Here is a 23,687-nt window from a genome sequence, read left to right as displayed (position 1 = left end):
GTTTTTCACGCGCATTTTTCATAATTTTAACCGTCCAAATTAATTGAGAATTAATTTTTCTAGAGCGCCCACACTCAATCCACACGTGACATGGTTGAAATTAGCAATATTTTACAAAAAATATCACTAACAATGTCATTTTGTGTTATTTTCAAGTTAATAAGTCAACCATAATCTAATCCAAAAATTTGCATATCAATTTTTGGTCAACTAAAAAATGACTCGTTGCTTACTAAGCTAAACCCAAACATTATTACTACGTATTGATTTCGTGTCTCGTAATTGGTCCTGTGTAATTTTGTCATCCATAGGTTGTTGTCATTAAAATATAGAGATAAAATAGATAGAGTAAGGTATTAAAAATGAAGTTTAATTAAAAAAAAAACTCACAATTAGTGAATTTTCTCTTTCTTGTTACCTTAACTTTTTGAATAATTTAGTACCGGTGGTCATAAAAGTTTGGACAATATCCTTAAAATATCATAAAAACTTAATTTGTCTCAATAAAATCACTTATCTTTATTTTTGTCTCAATAAATTTAATTTATCACGTGAGCAATTTCAGCGAAAAATGATCGAAAAATGTTTTACTAGGAAAAAATAAATCTAAATAATTTTTTTGAAATAAACTAAACTTTTATAAATTTAAATAATTTTATTAAAATAAATTAAATTTTGTGACGTTTTAGGGTATTGTCCCTGACCTCTGCTAATTACCCTAACTTTTTAGTCAGATATTTAATATTTAGTCAATTTCCTCTTTGTTGTTACCTTTTCCTTTCCAAATATCAAATAGATTTGTACGGCCTTTATCCTTAAGAAAACTCACAATTCTCAACCACAATTTTGTGATGTTACATTAACATGTGGATTATTATTCATGTGTCACAGTCATATGTTCTTTCACGCAATATCATTTTTTTTTTTTTTTGAAGCAACACGCAATATCATTTTTAGTTTGATATAATTATTAATGCATTTGATGATTGTGAATTTCTAATATGATTATATAATTTACAAAAATAATTCATTTGATATTATGGGTAGAATTAAGTGGGGGGTAAAATTAAGGGAAGGGTTAAATGTAGCATTCCCCATTGAATTTTTATTATTGTTTCAAAATGGTTATTCAATTTCAATTTGTCTCATTAAGATCATTTAATTTTGAATTTTGTTTTAATTAAATTATTCTGTTGACTTTAAAAGTAAAAACACAACGGAAATATGATGTCCCTTCCACATCAGCAATGGTAAACTTTCACCGATGACCGAACATGAGTACCAGCTAGCTGACCGAAACGACACATGGTTGCTACCTAGCTGACAAATGTCGTCTCGGTCATCTAGGTGGAAGCCACGTGTCGTTTCGGTAGCAGTGAAAGTTGATTATTACTGATATGACAATCAAGTCATTTTTTTGGCGTTTTTTGCTTTTGAATTCGTCAAAGTGACTTCATTGAAACAAAATTCGAAGTTGAATGATTTTATTGAGACAAATTGAAATTGAGTGACCATTTTCAGACAATCATAATAGTTCAGTGACCAAAGATGCATTTGACCCAGTAAGGGAGACTAGTTGGGGCTCCAGCTTTGGGTAGCTCTTGAAATTTGGTTCAAAATATTTTTCGTGTCCCCTTGTGAGAGTGAAGTAGAGGAAGATAGAATGCCGTAGGTGTGATAATTATCTAGTTAGTGTCGTATTCGTGTCGTATCAATTTAAGTTAGTATCAAATGAGTCCATCATAACTCAATCCAAAATAATTTATGTTATAACCGTGTCAACCTAATCGGATTAGTGTCGATTTCATGTGGTCTTTTTTTGTCACATGCAATTACTTTGTAACTATTTTAATGTTAGACATTTAAAAATATAGAAAAATACAGTAATACTTCTAAATAATTTATGTAATTGTGATAATAATTTTAAGGATTAAACCCCTATTTGACCCCGATGGTATTTAAAATTTTATCATTTGGCTCATGTGGTATTATTTGGTAATAGTTAGCCCATTGAGTATTTTCATAGGTGACATTTAACCCATTTTCAATTAAAAACTAACCAATTCGTTAAATTTTATAACATAATTTAAATTACAGTTTTAAACCTATATAAACAAGAGCTGTTTACTTATTTTATCAGCGCTGAGTTTTGGATCTTTTATTCTTGCAATTTGCTATATATATAAACTTTGAGTGTAATAGACCGGGATCGAATTTAAGAGCTAGAGACTTAGGTAAACGATGTGATTTTATCGATGTATTAACTTGCTAATTATTATGTAGACAAAAATAATTGAACCACGTAAATTTTTTGTTCTTATTATTGCATATCAAACTTATTATAATCAACAACTGAACCAATTCCTAACATTATTTTTGTTACATTTATATCACAAATCATATAGTACATATAGATGATATATATAGTACGATGACAACACTTCATAAGCAAAATTTAGAATAGTGATTTCTCCTTTATGTCCTTCAAATTTTCTTCAATCTTTTTCTCCTTAGTTTGGCTATTTTTTCCTTTTAGTTAGGGATAATATGATACAATTATGATACGGTAACTCAGATTACTACTCCTACATTCAATAACAATCCAAAACGGTGACGTTTTAGTGTTCGTAATTAAAGACAGTGGAAACATCTTTATCTCCACAGCCACTGCAATTTACAACGACTTTGGTGGAATTAGTTAAAGTTGGACAAAGTTTCTCCAAAAATGCTAATGCGTGAGATGCCTCCAATGCTGGAATTATACCCTCTAATTTGCATAATCTTTTGCATGCTACAAATTTAATGAAACAAAAAATGATTAAAATTTAGATAAATAATATGCATATTATATTAGTCGCATTCTATTTAAAGAAATACATATATTACATAATCTCTTAATTTTTCAAAATAAACTACTTAATTAGTCATCTCGTTCGGAATTCAGTTACTCAAAAGTTAAATTGTATACAAAATAACATGTTTCTTCATTTATCATAAGGTTTTTTTTTAATGTTGGATAAATGTGTCATTTAAAATAAAAAGACTGATTAGTACAGTATGTAGAAACTCGAGAACTAATAAATTATTTACCGAACTTTTTATTACCTACCATCAATGGCTTCTTTATCTGTCGCAGAATAAAATTCTGCACGACTTGTATCTTTAAGAAAACTCAGTTCTGGACTAACCCCTGGATATTCTAACCTGCAATAGTAAATGGTTAATTAGCAACTTTTAATTGTAATTGGAATATTAGGTTGATCATAACCTTCTTAATAAGGTGCAGAGATATCAAGAAACCATTTAATTTGTAACTTAATATTTGAATTTTTGACGTATGGGCTGAAAAGGCTCTGGTGCGATAGCATTATGAAATTATTTTATCTAAAAACTTAAACTGATAGGTACCATAAAAAAAAAAATTTACATAATATTTTTTTATAGAGATTCAATAGAATTATAAAAATTCTTATGATGCCAGATAAATGTATCAAATTTAAAATTTGAAAGACGGGTATAGGTTAAATATTTAAGAGTTATATATATGCAAAAAGCATGTTGAACAACCTTTTATTTTTTTTTTTTGGTGCATTTTACGTTTAATTTTTTTTAGACATATTGGCCCTGTTTGGCAATTAGCTGTTAGCTGATTACATTAGCTGTTAGCTATTAGCTAATTACATTAGCTGATTTGACTAGCTGTTTGTGTAGACCTGTTTGGTAAAAATTAGCTGATTAATAATAGCGGTTTGTGCAAAAAGACGAATAAGGGCATTTCTTTTTTTAATACATAAAAATATACATAAAATAATTAGGGTTAAAGAAGTCCATTAATTTTAATATTGCAAAACGCTAATTGAAAAAGCTCCTTTTAGGAGCTTTTTCTAAATTAGCGTTTTCATCCCAAAACTCTCTTCCAAACCTCTCTCCACCAAATACTCCAATCAGCGGTTTCAGTGGTCAAACCGCTAAAGTTGGTCAAAACCGCTCTTTTTATCCCAAAACGCTCTTTACCAAACAGGGTCATTACCTTTGATCATTTATGTTTTGTCACGTTAAACTATTTCTTACAAAATTAGTTAGTTATGAAAATCTTAAAAGAACTTATTTATTTTTTCTGCATTTGAAATTATATTTTTGACAATTTGAAATTAAATTTTTAAATTCTTCTATAACCATATTACACATCAATAACTATTTTTCAAACGGTTAAAATTACAAAATTCAAACGCATGTGAAATAAATAATATTATGTTAACTAATTTTTATGTTTAAAGGTTAATTTTTTAATCATTGAAGGTTTAATGTGGCAAAAAAAAAATCAAAAACTTAATATATCCAAATAAAAAATCAAATGCTTAAATACTTAATGCACAAAAAAAAATCTTCAAATGTTTTGTACTATATATATATATATATATATATATATATATATATATATTATTGAGGTACCTAATCTTTGGTACATGGATATCATCATGTCCTTAAATCTTACACTCTAGGGTGAATGGGACATTTCATAGGTATTGTACATGTATTAATTATCATTATTATTATTATTATCTTTTCTATGAGAGTATTAGTTATCGTTATTATTATTTTTCTATGAGAGTACTAATTATCATTATTATTGTACACTCTAAATTTTAATATTTTTGTTTTCTAACATCTAATACTACAAGGAACATTTTGTCTAATACATCTAAAAATAATAAAAAAAACATTTACCATCTAAAAATAATACATATTTGGATCTCAAACTTGTGTAGAAAAGTCTAACGATTCTCTTTGAAAACGAACGATTAGCCTTTTGAAGTTTCTTAAAGTAACACAATTAACCTCTTAAATTCTATGTGGTAGAGCAAAGTGGAATTTTAGATAAGTTGAACCATGTATGACCTTTAAACATGTAGAAAGATTACTGAGTTATTTTAAGCAAGCTCAATGGCCAATATACGAATTTAAACAAGTTTGGTTCATTATAATCATTGATGAACTTTCTTTTTTTATTTCAATAAACTCATTCTAACCAATTAAGATAGAATACATCAATGGAATAGTTTGTATGTGACAATCAGTTAAAAAGTACTGACTTTTACATATAATGGGGCAACATGTTGCAACAAAAAATAAAAATAAAAGTTATGGTTGTTATTTATGTAACTCAACTAATTGAAACTGTCGCATGACAATAAAAAAAATGTACCTTTTATTTTCTTTGCTATTGGTTGTTATGTTATACGTAAAAATAAGTTTTTCCAACATGAGTACCACATTACTATTCCGATAACCTTTTTCTATCTGAATTGAACGAAATAATTTTATTAAAATGTAATTAGAATTCAACCAACTTGATCGAAAGAAAATAAAGTTGAATAACCTTTATAAAACAGACTGCAAACTTCAGTAAGCATCGATATAATTTACCATTTATTATTATTACTCTCAATAATTATGATGGAAGTAGATATATACTTACCCTACACCAATAGAATGTGGAGCAATGATTTGACCATAACCATCCTGTAACAAGTAAGTCATGGCTCCATGATAAACACCAACTTCACGTCTAGCCAAAGTGGCAGCATGTTTACCGCTGTCTAACCCAAAACCAGCGGCTTCAACTCCGATGAGTCTAACTTGTTCATCTTCTATAAATTCATGGAAAATGCCCAATGCATTTGATCCACTTCCTACACATGCTATTATTACATCTGGTTTCCTCCCCATTTCTCCATTGCTTGCCTTCTTGTTTCTTTCCCTATTATTGACTGTGGATTCACTTGTCATAATCATGTCACTAAAATTATATGCGACAGAAATGCAATAAAAATAATAATCATGTTGAACGGATCATGTTTGTAAATCGTGTTTTCCTATCAAAAATTGAAGGTTGTACCTGAAATTCACGAACTATGGTTGGACATGGATGTGGCCCGACTACTGTTCCTGAGAGGTAGTAGGATGTCTCTAATTTTCCTACCCATTCTCTTATTGCTTGTGAGCTTGCTTCTTTGAAATTCCCTTTCACTGCTTTTACCTACAATGTTAGTTAACACAATTTATCAATTTTATCATGTCCGCATAAGTTTTATTGGCTGGACAGAACGTTGGAAGTTGACCGGAACATAAAATTTTACATGAAAAAATAAAATTCTTATAATAAGGTTTGAAATCGCACTATTATTAGGTTTTACAATTGCACAGTTTAATTTATACCTTATGCCTAAGTTCTATACGCAAAGGAAACTTTAAGTAAGTTTAAAGAGCTAATTGTCATGGAACCGTTTTAATTAAAAGCTCGAACTCATAGTTAAGGTCGAATCATAGATCTTATATATTAATCTCCGACTTATCTCCACACGCAAATGCTCCTTAGGCTTGCAGGGTGCACAACACATACTCATCCCGCCATGTGTTTTTAATTCTACAAATTAATGAGGTTGTCGGGACTCGAACCCTCAACCGTTTGGTCATAGAGGCTCTGATACCACGTCATGAAACCATTTTAACTAAAAACTCGAACTGATAGTTAAGGTCTAATCATAGATCTTATATTAATCTCTGACACTAATAAGTGGTTTCCAAATTCCGGAAGCAGTTGGATTTTATAACCAAACTTGAAATAAGGATATATGATTTAGGTCAAAAAAAAAAAAAAAAAAAGAATGATGATGAATTTGAAAATGTAAAAATGTAAAAATTAACAAAATTGTAGAGTACATACCTGAGCTCCTAATAGTTTCATCAAGAGTAGGTTTGAGGATTGTTTTTCCATATCAGAAGTCCCCATGAAAACAGTACAATCCAAAGACAGCTTAGAACATGCAGCCGCCGTAGCAACCCCGTGTTGTCCGGCTCCGGTGGCCGTGACAACTGATTTGAGACCCATTCTTTTGGCAATCATAGCCTGTCCAATAGCATTGTTGATCTTGTGTGAACCACAATGGCTAAGATCTTCTCTCTTCAAGTAAATATGAGGACCTTCTCCTTTTTCATTCTTGTAGTGATTTGTAAGTCTCTCTGCAAAATATAGAGGACTCTCTCTTCCTACATATTCCTTTAAGGCTGTTGTAAGCTCCTCCTATAAAGGTTAAGGACAGTTTTAAAGTCACAAAGAAACTTATAAGAGGACTTATCTATCGTTTCATCTATAGCGACTCACAGTCGCGAAGGGAGGAGAGCGGAGGGTGGTTCAGTGATGAATCCAGAATTCACTGACAGGCGTATTTGAAGTGCTATTTGGTGATCTGTGAGCGCACAATTGATATTTTTTAATGCTTTTAAAAAATAAAAAATAAAACAAAAAAAGTTTCATACCCAACTTCTATGGAGTTTTCCAATTTAAATGTATTTTTACTCATGCAAGAACTAACTAATATAATAAATAAAAAAATTGGATTAGTAAATTATTTATTAAAAAAAAACTAACTTGAGAGAATCAAATCATTTTTTTTTAATTTATTAAAATCATAAACTTTAACGGCTTGGTCCAGTGTGGATGGTGCCGAGATAGAAGATCTGAGTAAGGAGCAGCCTTGAGGGGTGACGATGTGTATGAATGAACTGAATCCATGGACAGATCGAGTGACTCAGATTCATTAGTAACCTGAGAATCCAATATACATGCATAAAGACTTTAAAGCAGTGAGACTCTTGGTGTTGGATTTGGGTTAAAGCCGATAACATCTACGTGGTATTGAATGTTACATAACCAAAGTAATAGGTAGTAAACCTGAAACTGAGGATCTTGTAGAACACAATTGAATTCATCTTCAAGCTTGGACAAGGATGAAATGAGTGTTTCAGGTACAAACTTGCCTCCAAACCTTCCAAATTTGCCTTGATCACTACTGTTTTTAGGTACTTTAACACCTAAATCTAATTTTGTTGAATTGGGATTTTCGCTGGTTGATTTGGCAAAAACTGCCATGGAAGTAGACCTTCTCTTATTTGTAGTTATGTGGTATTTAGGAAAAGATGGACAGAAATTTTGCAAGTTTGAAGTCATAATGAATTATGAAATCTGAATCTTTAGTTGAGAGAATATAAAATAAAGTGGGTTATTCAACTTTGAGATACTTGGTTCCCTTATATAGGGGGAAACTTACCTTTTTCCAAAAAAAAAAAATTACTACCCAAAATGGTTTCTAGCCATTAAGAAATTGGTTACTAATTGGTCTAAAAGGGTTATGATGTCTATCCATTATAGAGAGATAAGATATAATTTTGAGAAAAGTATAAAATAAACTTTTAGTTTGATTCGATTTGCAAAGACAAATTTTGTGGTTTAAAATTTCCAAATAAGGATTTTGTGCTTTGTGAAATTTGCTATTTTGAGTAATTTTCTAAGTTGGTTTTTTTTTACTTCTGCAAAATTCGCTCCCTTTTAGTGTAATAGTCACAATAATAATTTTTGGTAAAATGGTTGAATTTGTAAACTAAACAAAACACAGAACCTCTGTTTGCAAACTTCTAAACCACGAGGATTGTCTTTACAAATTGGGTAAAGCATAAGGTTTATTTGTGTACTTTTTCCTATAATTTATTACTATGGTTATTTAGTATGGTACAAAACAGTGCAGTCTTAAGTGTAATGTTTAATAGATGGTGCAAATTAAAATCTCATTAAGAGACAATGAGTTTTTTTCATTAACAGCCGGTGCAATTTAGTATAGTACAAAATAGTGCGTATGAGGAGGTTTTTTGTTCTTAGTTTGTTCTTTGTCGAGGCTCGCCCGAATCAATGAGTACCCTCAGTTGGAACTGTCGAGGAATGGACAATACTCTATCAGTTCTTATGTTAGTTGATTTTGTGTCCAAGTCGCATTTATTTTTTCTTATGGAAGTTAAATGTAATCGTGTTAAAGTTGAAGTAATAAAATGGAAGATTGGTTATTCGAGCCTTTTTTGTTAATCCTATTGATTTTGGAGGTGGTTTAACATTATTGTGGAAGTATAATGGCTTAACTCAATTACTTGAATATTATAATAATTTTATTGATGTTCAAATCACTATGCCTAATACACTTGTTCTTATATCGAAGAAACCTAATCCCGAGACAGTGTCTGATTTTTGGCCTATTTCTCTATGTGACGTTATCTATAAGATTGTGTCTAAACTTATAGATAATAGATTGAACCATATGTTGCTAGATGTTATTTCAGATCCCATAATGCTTTTATTCTCGGGCACCTAATTACAGATAATGTTATGCTTGCCTTTGAGCTTAACCATTATTTGTTCAAAAAACCGAGAAGAAAACTGGAGTAGTGGCTCTGAAGATGGATATGTCGAAGGCTTATCATAGGGTTGAGTGGGAGTTCCTAAAGCAGATGATGATTAAACTTGGCTTCACTTCTTAGTGGATTAATTTGGTTATGCATTGTGTTAGTAAAGCCAATTATCATGTGGTTAATGACGGTCATATTATAGGCCCTATTTTGCTTCAGAGAGGTCTTTGTCAGGGAGACCCAATTCTCCCCATACTTATTCTTGATTTGTGCTAAAGAGCTCTCTTCCGTGATCACTAAAATCGAAGCTAGGGGTGATATTCATGGTTGTAGTGTTGCGCTTAATGCTCCCCCTATTTCACAATTTTTTTTTTTTTTTTTTTGCAGATGACAACTACTTGTTTTTCAATGCTTCTATGCATGAAAGTGGGGTGATCAAGAAATGTTTACAGGATTACGAAGCTTCTTTAGGTCAATAGATTAATTTTGACAAGTCCTCCATCGGTTTTAGTCGTAGCTGCTCTCCTGATATTAGAGACGATATTAGCAGCTTCTTTGGAGTTTCAGATTCGAAAGGTCTTGGTAAGTATTTGGGTCTCCCTTCTTTAATTAGGAGAAGCAAACTGGAGGTTTTTCAATACATTGAAGATAAGGTTGAGGCTAAAATCGAAAATTGGAAGAATAAATCTCTTTCGTATGGGCTAAGAAGGTTCTAATAAAATCGGTGGTTCAATCTATTCCCTCTTATGCAATGAGACTTTTCCTTATTTCTGATTCAATTTGTTATGAGATTGAGAAAATTATGAACTCTTTTGGTGGGGTTCAGATGGTATTGATAGGAAAGGCATTCATTGGAAGAGTTGGGACATGTTATGCTTGCTACGACTATAGGTGGTATAGGTTTTCGGAAGCTCCATGACTTCAATATTGCTCTCCTACCCAAATAAGTCTGGCGCTTGTTAACTAATCCTAGTTATCTCGTTGCTCGGATCTATAAAGCTAGATACTATGTTGATAGGTCTTTGTTTGAGGCAAAGTTGAAAAATAGTCCTAGCTTTGTCTAGAGAAGCATTCTAGCTGCAAGGACATTACAAGGGATGCTCCCCGATGTTTAGTTGGTCCTAGTAACAGTATTAATGACTGGTTTGACCCTTGGTTTCTAGATGATGTTCATCTTTAAGTTGAAACCACTACAAGAAAAATGGACATTAATGACAAAAAGTTAATGAGAATAAAAAAAATTCTCATTAAAAACATAATTTTAATAACTTTAATGAGAGTAAATTATATATTTTATTAATAATCACAAAACAATTTATTGATTAAATTTATTTTCATATTATTTTCATTAATACATATTTGTTATCAATTTATTAGATTTGATTTTTTTATTATCCTCACTGTTTTATTTAACTATTAGAATAATAGTATATTATATTCTCACTGTTTTATATCCAAAATTTTGACTTACCGCCAATCAATCCCCCCAAATTTTTTACCCAAAATCTTAGCGCTCAAACAAAAACTCAAATTCCTAATTCTAAATTCATTCTAAAGACGAGCGAGATACCCAGGGCTTCTGCGACCTAACACCTCCACGGCTTCTACGACCTAACGCCTCCACACCTCAATTCATATCTTGTGCGACCTCAATTCAGAACGACCTAAATCAGTAATCGTATCCTCGAACCTGAATCGCCGAGCAATTTTCTCTGACCGAGAAAGCCAGAATCTCCAGTTTTATCTGACCTAAATCAACAAGAAGTCTATGCGACTCAGCAACTAGTAAGCTTCTCTTCAACTTTCATCATTATCTTTTTCTTAATTTTGATATTATCTGATTCATATATTTTACTGCCCTGAATCACCATGTCAATATTGAAGTTTTGGTGGCTATACTTTTTCAACGCAATTTTCTTTGAGGTTTTTCCTTGTAATGTTTTGTATTGCTACTGTGATTTCTAGAAAATGTTACTGATAGATGGTAGAATCGTTTGAAGAGTCCGTGTATGTTCTACTATGCTAGCGTTTAATAGTTTGCTTGTTCAGGCTTACTTAGTTGGAGACTAGTACCAATGTGGTACTTTTCTTCATTACTGTAACCACACAAGACCAAGGAGCTTCCAATTGTCTCATTTTGATTTGAAAGGATATACACAAACATGATTTTGGGGTTACATAAACTTGAAAGGAGTCTCCATTTCAAGATTTCCCCTCTTTTTTTAATCAATCTCCCCTTGCTTCTGATTTGGACTCTTTCGATGATTTTGTCTTCAAACACCAAAAATGTCCTGAGAAGGCCTCTGCGGTTTTGGGTGATGATAGTTGGAAATTAGAAGCTCTTTTTGAAATTCAAGGAACCTGTAATTAGAAACTCTCTTTGAAATATTTCACCTCTTCATGGATTTCTGTCAACTCTACTTTTCATGGTTTATCTCGTTCTATAGGTACGTTTATGATTTTCTATTAATTTTGAGAACTTAGGATTTGGTTTCTTTTATGTGGGTATGATTGATTTTCTTTGGGTTTTGATTGAGGATGGTGTGTGGTATTGTGAATGAACAAAGTAATGGGGTTCTATTTGGTTGCCACTATGAATTGATTTTTTGGGTATGGACTAGATCAAGTTAGATATCACAAAATGAGTGACAAATGTTCCCTATTTTTTCTTCATGTTTATCTAAGTGTTCATCATTATGAATCTAGAACTACTGGATTCTTTTGCAGTGTCTGTATCAACTCTATTTTCTTTTCTTGTTTTCTCTTACATATTTGTGAAAAATTTCCAACTTTTCTTTAAAACGGTACCAGATCATGTCAATTTCGCACTTAAGTGGAGTAAGATTGGATCAATGGTGAGATGAGGAAAATGAGGATATACGCTAGCTAGCGAGATTATGGATACGAAAACTTTGAAGCCTTCACTTTCGACTCCCTCTATCTGTGTAGTTAGTGTACACATAACAAACATGAATCTATACTTGCACCCATGTATGTAATTTCTTTTAGAATCTTTGATTTGATATCTTGATGTAGCTATTCCCGAAAATTGATGAATGAAAATAAGTTGTAACATTTCCAAGCCAAGTTTCTACTGTTATTATATTTTGTTCAAAGTGGAGTAGGACATTTATGCATTGAGAGTTTGGCAGTGTACTATGGGTTTTAAGCCTTGCAAGTTGTGGAATGTTGATGTGTCAAGTTCTGTAGAATTTCACATGTTAAACAGGATGAATAAGTAGTCGACTATTGTAGTATTAGTGTGGTTTTGTTAAATGAAAAAAAATGATAAAATAATATAAAGAAAATGATGATGAGATATGGAATTCGCAAACTGCATTGAAGAATTTAATAAGTGCTAGGTGCATGCTTCTCTTTTCATATTATATGTATACACTACTTTTCTAGTGTCATTTTAGTGTTCATATATTTATTAGCACTATGACAGTTTTTTCCTTCCATGTGTTGCTTTTCCTGTTTATAATTTTCATGTTTTAACATGCTTCTTAGCCATTAGTTGTTTGGTAATGATAAGTTAATTTCAATTGATGTTATTGACTTCAGGTTTCAAGAAATTGTCCCTCTAAATGGTGGCAATGTCTTGAGCACAGAACATAATGGCCCAGCCAAAAAATGGTTAGCTCTTATTAGGGGAACTCTAAATAGTCTTCTTGGTATATGTGGTGGTTTCCATACTCCATCTGTATTCATTGCACCGAACAAGCTTTTGCTTCATCTGTATTCATTGCAACGAACCAGCTGTTGCTTTAACAATCTCTTCATACACCATTTTACCATCATAGCTCCATATTGCAAATAAATCATCGTTTTTCTTGTTTCCCTTAGTATGTCTGCCACTCTACCTTTTCATTGTAAAGTATAAAATACTGATGCAAGACATATGAGAAATAACAAGCTGGTTAAGGAGATTACAATGATTACAACTAGAAGTTTGATGTTACTCGTTTGATTCAAATCCAGCCTCTCAGAAGGCCTTGCTTTCAGGAATAGGGCCCTCTAGCTGGTTGTAGGAGATATCAACAGATGTTGACGGGATAAGACGAGAGTGCTGATTAGGTACCATTCTCGTGATTCTATCAATGCCAAGCTTTCTTACACAAATCAATTAGGTACCATTTTCAATTTCTTATTATTATTATAGTTATTTGTTTCATGAAAGTCAATTTAATTTGCTTACAAGAAAATTAACTTTACATATTAGTTATAAATCATCATGAATCATGATTTTTTTGGGTTTAATTAATGCCTTGTGATTATTCACAGCCAAGATAGTGGTTCAACTAGCAAAATGCGAGTTCATCCAAGCGGCTGTGCTGCTGCACCCTTCATTCGTTAGTGTAGTAGACGATATCAGTGGTAAGTTTTGTGCTAAGTACTTTAGGCTATTTTCTGATTCTTAGTTTAATGCATTCTCATTATTCCAGAAAATAATTTAAAATGCTTAAAGATTACTTGACATATTACTCTCAATTCCTTTTGGGGTATAAAAAATCTGGTAACATTGTTTAGATAGGTTTCTGGGCCTGAATATTGAAAACATTATTAAAAATTTCCACCTTCCTTGTGAAAGTTGGTTCTGCTCCTCAGCATAGGACTTCATGATGTCTATGGTTTACTTTTTCCATATGAGAATGTGGCTATACAAAAATGACTCTTTATAGATGTCATGTAAGACGTGGTTTCACAAATCTGGATTGATCACTGTGGTGGAAGGCATTTGTGGTTTTAATTGCATGCACAAACTTAGTTTCTGTGCATCTATTTATGCTAAAAATTTCTTTTGGTTGGACAGAACATTGGAACTTATAATGGCTTTTGTGCCATATGTTTGCATCGTTTTTTCCAGAGATCCCATAGTTAAATTGTTCAGAAGTACTTGGGATGATTTGCAGTGGAAATGGATTGAAATCTTTGTTGCTTTTATGTATGTAGATGCTCATGAAGTTTTACCAAATGCTCTATCATGTTAAAATAGGACCAATTCTGTTTATAGAACTGGACTAGTTCTATAACAAAACTGGACCAGTTCTGTAACAGGAACAGGGCCTATCCTGTTACGGACCTGGAGCAGTTCTGTAACAGAACATGCCCTGTTCTGTCCTGCTCTGTTACAGAACTGGTAATAAGTTCTAGATTGGTATACCAGTCCACAAATGTTAACGTGCTTCTACATCTGTCTCTTTTAAGGTTTATCTGTCTTTTTTACTGTATCTCCCTGTCAAGTTTTTACAATTTTTAATGTCGTAACATCCTTCTTGGAGTCTGTCAGTCTATCTTTTTTACCGTTTTCCTCGATACACTGATGATGTTGTTTCCTGTAGTCATCACACACAGAAGGTCTCAAGCTAGTGATAGTATAAGATGAGAGCTTACCAAAGCAGTTACAGATGCAAAAATTCAATTGTGAAATAGCAACCCAGTTTAGCATCTGCCAAGAAACCTCCAAGGAGGCCAAGGAGGTTGAGAGTACCCATGAAGTTGGTAATAGTAGTTGCAGCTTTTGAAGATGGAATATGCATTTCTCCTACTAAGTAAGTCACCAGATTTGTCAGATGCAGTTCCTCTGAAGAGGAAGTTTGTATGTCCTTAAAGAAGTTGTCTTGTCACAGTTGAGTTTTCTATGACAAATTGCACATATCACATACCATTGTGAGGAAATGAGGTTGATATAATGATATTTTTAGACTAGTAGAGTTGAGGTTGCTATGACAAATTGCGCATATCATTTCCAATTATGAGGAAATGAGGTTGATATGACAAATTGCACATATCACACACCATTGTGAAGTCTAGGTGGACCAACTTATTTTTGAGGAGTTGATGCGAGAAAGATTTCCTAAACTGGCTCTGTCTATGTTCAAAACTAATTATGCATGGGTGCATTTTCTGTTTTCCTTCTTATTCTCGTAGGAAAAGGTTATGTCAAAATTCAGCTATCTGGAATAATTAATAACCAGAATATTATTATATAATGTAAATATTTTTTTTATCATGATAAAATCTTTAATGAGGGGTTTTTGAATCATTATAATAGATTTAATGAGAAGATTTTTAATTATTATATAAAAAATTAATGAGAATATTTCAAATTATTATAAACAATTTAATGAGAAGAGATTTTATTATTATAAAAAATTCTAATGAGGCGAATTAATCTCATTATATATGGTGATAATGAGAATGTATTTTATTCTATAATTACTTTTAGTAAGGGACCTATGTAATGAAGGGAGCCATGAGAGTAATAATTCTCATTAAAAACTCTTTCGTGAGAATATTTGGACTTCTAATGATAATTTTTCTTCTCATTAAAAGCCTCTTTTTTTGTAGTGAACAATTTTCCCTCTTGGTCTAATAAGTTAATGGTATAAGATCTTAAATCTACATTTGGGAATAGATGGGATGTGAATATTTTTAGCAATTTTTCATGATAAAGATGTCAGGCTCATTCTTCAAAATCCACTTAGTAATCGTACTACTGCTGATAATTGATACTGGTTCTGGGAAAAAGAAGGTCTTTGCTTGGTCAAATATGTGTATTAGAGGCTTTGAATTGTTGTTATTACTCCTATTGGCACTGCTTCATTCATGGCAATGTCGAAAAGCTCTGGACTTTACTTCCCCCCCCCCCCCCCCCCCCCCAAATAGACGGACTTATTATGACATGTTTTATCTAAATCCCTGACAGGGGTATTTTATCCATATATTTTAGTACAGTTTTAGAGATTATTTTCGTATTTTTTATATCGTTTTTATTTACTTTAAGATTAATTTATCTTTGTTTTGTTAACTTTTAATTTTTATTTACTTTTATAGCATTTATGTAATTTTTGTCAAGTTTTATGATATCTTTAATTAAAGATTATCACATTTAATTAGAGCTATAATGTCAATTTCGTGAAATTGTTTACCATAAGCAAATTGGTATTTAATAAGAATTTTTGGTAAATTAATTGAATGTTATTTGATATTAGATTTAATTGGATTTCTTGTGAGATTTTCATCATCGGAGTACGTTTGACCAAAGCATGCGAAGACTGAGCTTCACTGAAGGCCAACTCGATGAGTTGGCCACCAGGACTGCTCCTCCCATTTGAGTGAAGACTAGCTCAGCGAGCAGGCCATCCGAGACTACAACAAAACCTCCTACAAATCTCCTACAAATCGTTGTTTTCCACTTTTAATAAATTGATTTTTCATATTTCATTTTGAGCTTTGTTTGTACCCAAAATCATGAAATTAACTTTTAAAAATAATCAATTTTGACTTGGTAATTAAAAAGGATTTTTGGTAATACAATTATTTGATGAGATTTTATGAGATTATGTGCAGATTTTTAAGAGACTCAAATGTGTATATTTTTAAGGATCAGAATCAGAAGAGTTTTTTATAAGATTCATTGTACTCAATTTTATCTCTCAATTTGAATATGAAAAAATCGTGCACAAATATTCTGACTGATTTATAGAATTATTTTTTAGTTTTTATTTTTGAAAAAAATACAAAAATAAACCATGTGGCTCCACTCGTTTTCAATTATAAACTATGTGGTTTAAAAATTTGCAAACATATACTTTGTGTTACCTTCCGTTAGCAAACACTGGTGTTAACAAAAAATCAAAAGTCAAATAGCAAAGAGATATTTTTATTTTATATTTATTTATTTTATAAATTAACCTCCTTATTATCTAATTATCACAAATAACCTCCGAACATAAATATGATTTAAATTTTATACAAAAGAAATTTTGATAAATTTAATGACAATAAAGCTATCCGGATAGTATCCGATGATAGAATGAGAGAAAAAAATAATACGTACCAAATTACCCTTATAAAATATTTATATCTTTATATTCATGTATTTATATATTAGGAATAGCAAAAATTATAGCATTTATTATTTTTGGGTTTTCGTTTTTAACAGCATAGCATGAATAAATGCATTGTAATTTGAATATAATCTTTTTTGTTTTATAAAAAAATAATAATCAATCATTTTCTTTTAATTTTTTAGATAAAAAAACATAATTAAGCACCTAAATTTTTTATGATCAAACTTTTGATCAATTATTTTTTTACATTGAGCCTTTTATTATTGATTTTATTATGGATCTGACTCTTATTTAACTTTTTCATTGAATTTGGAAAAAGAGAAAATCGATATGACGATTCTAATGCTGAAAATCGTAAAATAAGAGATGAGAAGATCGAGTTTGGAAGAACCTACTGGAAATTGATTTATGTAATTTCCTTTTACTTTTTACTCTCTATCTATCATAGTTAATAAATTCTTATTTTTATTTGTCCACGTCAATAGACCAAATCGCCGTAACAAATGCATGCCATCCAGACTCAATGAAAAAGTTCAATAAGGGTCAAATTCATAACAGAATCAATGACCAAGGGTTCTGGAAAAATAATTGATTAGAGATTTGATCTTTAAAACAAATAAAGTTCAGGGGCTTAATTATACTTTTTGCATAATTTTTAAGTATCAAAATTCACTTATAATTCTATGAAAATAAATGTGTATAGCAACTCTTATTTAATATTTGCATAACGGGATTTCAAAATTAAAGTCGTTTAAATTATCAAAATCATCAATTTGATCCTTAAATAATTCAAAAATTATTAATTGAATCCTCATTCTAACCAAAAAATCATTAATTGAATTCTCATCGAAAATCATTTGGTTGAATAATTTTAGACATTTTTCCCAAATCTATTTTGAGCCAACACAAAGATCATCACAGTTAATATCAAATAGTCACAGTTTCTGATTTTAGAATATGATGAAGACTCAATTGATTATTTTTACTGAATTCACGGACCTAATTAAAAGATTTTAATAGTTTAAAGTCCTAATTGACTTTGAAATTTTAGTTTAGGAGTCAAATGAGTTTTATACTTTAATATTTTAAGTCTATCTCTTTTTATAATATTTTATTCTTTATCAAAATTTTATTCATTTAATTATATTTTTTTGACAAAATATAAAAATAAACTTTGTGGTTTAGTCGATGCTAAGATAGTACTCCCTGTTTAAAAGTTTGCAAATGAGTAATAATATATATTTGTATGAATTTTACAGTTAAATCATATATGAGTCAATTTGAGCCAAAAAAAAAAAAAAACACATGTGGTCTCGTTAATTTATAAAGTTAGACCTTAAATTTCGGATAATTTACAAAGCCAGTGTGTTTTAATTGCCCAAAATTTCCCTCGTCTTGTAGTATTTTTTTATTTAATGATTAAAATGAGTTTTTTAATGTTTGTTCATGTAAAATTGTATTATTTCGTTTGCTAAACATTCTACTATTTTATTTGATATTATTTCGTTGTGAACAAGCAATAAAGCTCGTGATTAAAATAAAAATGAGCAGCTCGCGAGCTAAACTCGTTGACAAGATAAACGAGCTGGCTCGTGAGCATCTCGTGAACAAATGATCTTCTAAACGAGCCAAGTTGAAACACAAATTTGAGCTCGAAGCTCGACTCGAGCTCGTTAACATTATGATGAGGCGAGCTTGAGCAGGTCAAAACTCGGCTTGGATCGGCTCGATTACAGTCCTAGTTGTAACGGAGCCGAGCTTTGGCATACCCATGTTCGACTCATTAGAATATTGACAAGTTCGAGCTCAATATTCTGTTTGTGAGCTAATCACAAACTTTTAACGAGCTTGTTCATAAGCTTTGTTACCACTAGCTCGTTAGTTTTCTCATAAGTTTATTCATGACTCTATAATCGAGCTTACTTATGAGTTTTTGAGCCGAGATTCGTCATGTACAAGCTCGTCTTGTTTAAAAATTAAGTTGAAACTAATTAAACTTTTATCAAATCAATATATATTATCCATCTCCATTAAGAAGAATCTTCTAGAGAAAACGATAACATGGAATATCTGCCTCGTTGACACTCCTAATTACATCATAGTGCTTTAAACCATAATTTCAAATACTTGAACTAGGGATGCAAACGAGCCGAACCGAAACCGAATAGGGGTAGGCTCGGCTCAATAAGTTCAGAGATCGGACTCGGCTCGAGATCGAAGCTCGTCGAGCCTGGAATTTTGGAGCTCGACTCGAGCTCGGTATAGGTTCGAGCTCGAAGCTCGTCAGACGGCTCGTTTTTTATTTTTTTAAAAGTTCTAAATATACTTAACTGTATTTTATTAACATTTTATTATCTAAAAGCAGCCTTGAAGGAATACCAAATTTAAACTCCAAAAAATAAATATAACATACAATGTACAACAAATTTAAACAAAGTAATAAGATTAAACAAATATAGAATCTAACAAATTTTAATTTAATATGTAGTCTACAACCATATAATTTCAAATTGAGTTTTGGACCAAACATTTATATGTGGTTCAAAATTACTAATTAAAATAACTAATAAAAAAATTACAAAATTAAAATATATTTAAATTAAAAAAATAAAAATTAATAATATTAATAAAAAAAACTCTCGAGCCTACTCACGAACTTTCGAGCCGAACCCAAAGAAGCTCAAACTCGGACTCATTAAAGCTCGAACCGATCTGGAACTCGAACTGAGCCTAATCGATCTGAACTTTGACTGAGCCTAACTCGAATAGTTTGCGAACTAGGCAGGCTCGTTTGCACCCCTAACTTGAACGTTACTCGATAATATAAAGGTAAGTCATGTACAATTGAATAAATTGCTTTTGAGTCATTTTGTTAGTGTGAATTGTCAAAATAGACCAAAGAAAATTTAAAATAACATTATTACTCTTTAGTCCTTTCATTAATTTACATTTATAATTTTATGTAAATTTTATCTCCTAATTTTATCATCTCATCAATTTTTTTATATATATTTTTATAATAATTTTAAGGGATAAGGTACCAAAATATACCTACGATTTTTGGGAAAGTATCAATTTAGGCTTGAAGACAAAATAACACTAAAATAGGCTTAACGTTTAAAAAATGGTACCAATTTATGTCTCGATAACGGAACGAAACACGTTATTGATATTACTACGTTAAGTTCTATCAATTGTACCTGGAGGGAGAAATCAGAACTTAACGGAGTAATAGAAATGATGTGTCTAATCCATTATCGAGCCCTAAATTGATACATTTTTTAAACGTTAAGCCTATATTGATGCTATTTTGTACGTGGAGCTTAAATTGATTGTTTTTTAAATTAAGTTGTATATTTTTTTTTTGTTTTTTTATTAAAATTAAGCAGTGTCCTAATCTTTAATCCTGGAGATGATTAATTCCAATAATTAAAAAATAATTAATACATTTTCTTTTCAAATAAACTTAAATCCGGTATATTAGATGTAGTTTATAAATTCCTATATTCAATATTCAATGTACAATAGGATTGATTCAACACTATTTTCAATAAAACATTAAATACATTTTAATTTCAAGTTTCAGTAACTAAAAAAATAAAAATAAAAGTCTGATTCTACAAAAAGGGTAATTATGATATTTTAATGGGATAAGGTATCAAAATAGGCCTAAGGTTTTTTGGGAAGTACCAATTTAGACTCAACGTTCAAAATAGTATCAATATAGGCTTAACGTTTACAACATAATATCAATTTAGGCTTAACGTTTACAATATAGCATCAATTTAGGCCTCACGTACAAAATAGCACCAATATAGGCTTAACGTTTACAAAATAATACGAATTTAAGCTTAACGTGTTACAAAATATATACAATTTAAGCTAAACGTCATAATTAAATTAATCATATTATATTCTTTCCCTATTAACTTTATATGTTATCTTTTATTTAGTTCTATATTCTTATTTATTATATATAATTAATTAGTATTCTTGTCCATTAAAATCTTATATTTGTTTTTCATAAATGATTCCATTACTACTAAATTTCATTGCTCATGTAATATATGCAAACTAAAAGTAATTAAATATCCACAATATTTTGAACACTGACATATTATAGTGTTTAAAATATTGTGGATATTTAATTACTTTTAGTTTGCATATATTACATGAGCCATGGAATTTCAGAGTCATGGAATGGTTGATGAAAAATAAATATAGAGTTTTAATGCGAAAGAAAACTAATTAATTGTATTATAATAAATAAGAAAATAGAACTAAATAAAAAGAAAACATATAAAGTTAATAGGAAAAGAATATAATATGGTTAATTTAATTGTGACGTTTAGCTTAAATTAGATATATTTTTGTAAACGTTAAGCTTAAATTCGTATTATTTTGTAAACGTTAAGCTTATATTGGTGCTATTTTGTACGTGAGGCCTAAATTGATGCTATATTGTAAACATTAAACTTAAATTGATATTATGTTGTAAATGTTAAACCTATATTGAATCTATCCCCAATTTTTCTAGCGATTTAGCAGTGTCCATTTAATGGAGGCTTTTATTTGATTTCCAATCATTTAGGAATTGAAAAGACTGTTTCTTAGGACAATAATGGAATTACAGACTTCCTTCAATATTGTAAAACGTGTTAATATATATATAGACTTTGTTTTCTTAGTATAATAATGGAATTGAAGTCGTACATATTAAATTTCATTTCATTGCTTTAATTGAAAACGCGCTTTAATTGAAAATGTGTTAGAAAAAGGAGTTTAACACATACGGTCTGTTTGGTTCAGCTGTTAGCTCATATCTGTTGACCGTTGCAGTTAGCTGTTGCAGTAAGTTGTTTGCAGTTAGCTAGTAGCTGTTTACTGTTAACTAATTGGTAATTAATGTTTGGTAAATTTACAAAGATTTATTGCTGTTAATATATGAAAAGACGAAAATACACATTATTTAACAATATAAAATAATAATATAAATAAACATGTTGTACGGATATTGATTAAAATAATCTAAATAATAGATATGACATTTTCGGAACCACCCTATTTAGGGAAAAAATCTCATCTTTTTTAAAATGAAACCAAACACTGCAACCATGATATATTTTATCAAAGCAGATTACTGGAAACTTGATAAAACCATGGTATATTTTGTCTTGTCTCATAGTATATTTTATCAAATGAAAATGTATAATTCGTTGGGATGAAAAAAATAAAGAAGGATTCTATATTTCAGGTTATTAGTAATAGGTGACCATTAATATTTTTTAAGAATACCCAGAGTAAATAGAAATAAAAATTGGGCTAATTTTGTCAAAAGCTAAAGAGCTAAAAACAGCGTTTCATGAAAAGTTCCAAATTGGAGCTTTTTGTGAACCGCTCCTGTTTGCTCTGAAACCGCTAAGCGTTGCGGTTTTATAATGATAACCAAACACTATATTATTAGCGGTTTGGTATAAAACCGCAAAACGCTCCTACAAAACGCTGAAACAAACACCCTTGTAGTTTGCTTACATTTGAATGGGCATCTCTAGCAGGACAAATAAATAAATCAAAATCAGATGTTGATGGAAAAAATAATCAATAGTAATAGTAAGCCATAACTAGACCTGTCCATGGGTCCGGATACCCATCCGGCCCGCTCAGGCCAGTATCCCTTGGACCGGGCTTGGACAGTATAAATTAAGCACAGATCCAGTCCGATCCAGGCTCTCTAAAATCCGTCTATTTTTTGGATAGGCTTGGGATTGATTAAAATAGCACGGGCGGGCCGGATTGGGCTTGCCTATTAATATTAACTTATTAAAAATTATGTATATATTTAGATGGGTTTATACGAACTGGGCTTGGGATTTGATTTTTAAGCTGGAGCCCAGCCCCGCCCGAGCCCGCCTAAATTTATAGCGGGTTGGACTGGGCTTGGACTGAGTACTTTTATATAGACCTGGGCATGGGCCGGGCTGGGCATGTCGGGCTTTTCATAAAGCCTGATGAGCCAAAGCCCAGCCCAGCCCGCATGAAATTTAATCGGGCTTGGGCTCGGGCTCGGCTCGGGCCTGAGATATGAATCCCAAGTCCGCCCATCCAAGCCCATCTGTATATTTAAAAAAAAATATATAATTAAATTTAAAATGTCACAAAAATGTAATTTGACAAAAATGGAATTAAATACAAGTGAATGATAAAAAAAAAAAAAAAAACAATTATTGGGACTGTAATAAAAAAATTGAGACTTGATTTAGTGTGTAAATTCCTCAAAACAAAAACAGAGAAATGAACTTTGTGTAAAACACAGAGAAACGAAGGAGGGCTTGAACCAAGATCTTTTTGTTTTTTTATTGTTGTGTGCAGCGTAAACTTTTGAATGGAGGAGGAGAAGAGATTACAGCAAACCTTAAATATTTTCATTTTTTTTTTTATAAAATTATAATTAATATTTATATAATTATATAATATATTTAATAAAAAATATATATGTTAATCGGGCCGGGCCGGGTTGGCCCAATATAAAATGTGTAAAGCCAAAATCCGTCCAGTTTTTGACGGGCTTATACGGGCTTGAGCCGGACCGGGCCTGAA

The 23,687-nt window shown here is 31.0% G+C and overlaps 1 long non-coding RNA gene and 1 pseudogene across 3 annotated transcripts; one reads left to right on the top strand and one right to left on the bottom strand.

Moving 5' to 3' along the window:
* Nucleotides 1–2,468: 2,468 nt before the first annotated feature.
* On the bottom strand, nucleotides 2,469–8,047 carry LOC136233334 (tryptophan synthase beta chain 1-like; annotated as a pseudogene).
* Nucleotides 8,048–10,736: 2,689 nt separating this feature from the next.
* On the top strand, nucleotides 10,737–15,189 carry LOC136231968 (uncharacterized). Of its 3 annotated transcripts, XR_010690207.1 has the most exons (5): nucleotides 10,741–11,019; nucleotides 12,799–12,870; nucleotides 13,216–13,364; nucleotides 13,519–13,611; nucleotides 14,577–15,183. It is a non-coding gene; the product is annotated as an uncharacterized lncRNA (long non-coding RNA). The 3 variants fall into 3 exon arrangements; XR_010690205.1 differs by having other exon boundaries at nucleotides 10,737–11,019; nucleotides 12,799–13,364; nucleotides 14,577–15,189; XR_010690206.1 differs by lacking the exon at nucleotides 12,799–12,870 and having other exon boundaries at nucleotides 10,750–11,019; nucleotides 14,577–15,177.
* Nucleotides 15,190–23,687: the final 8,498 nt, after the last annotated feature.

Source organism: Euphorbia lathyris, chromosome 6 (genome assembly GCF_963576675.1).
Source record: "Euphorbia lathyris chromosome 6, ddEupLath1.1, whole genome shotgun sequence".
NCBI lineage: Eukaryota > Viridiplantae > Streptophyta > Magnoliopsida > Malpighiales > Euphorbiaceae > Euphorbia > Euphorbia lathyris.
This window is presented reverse-complemented; position numbering and strand designations above follow the sequence as displayed.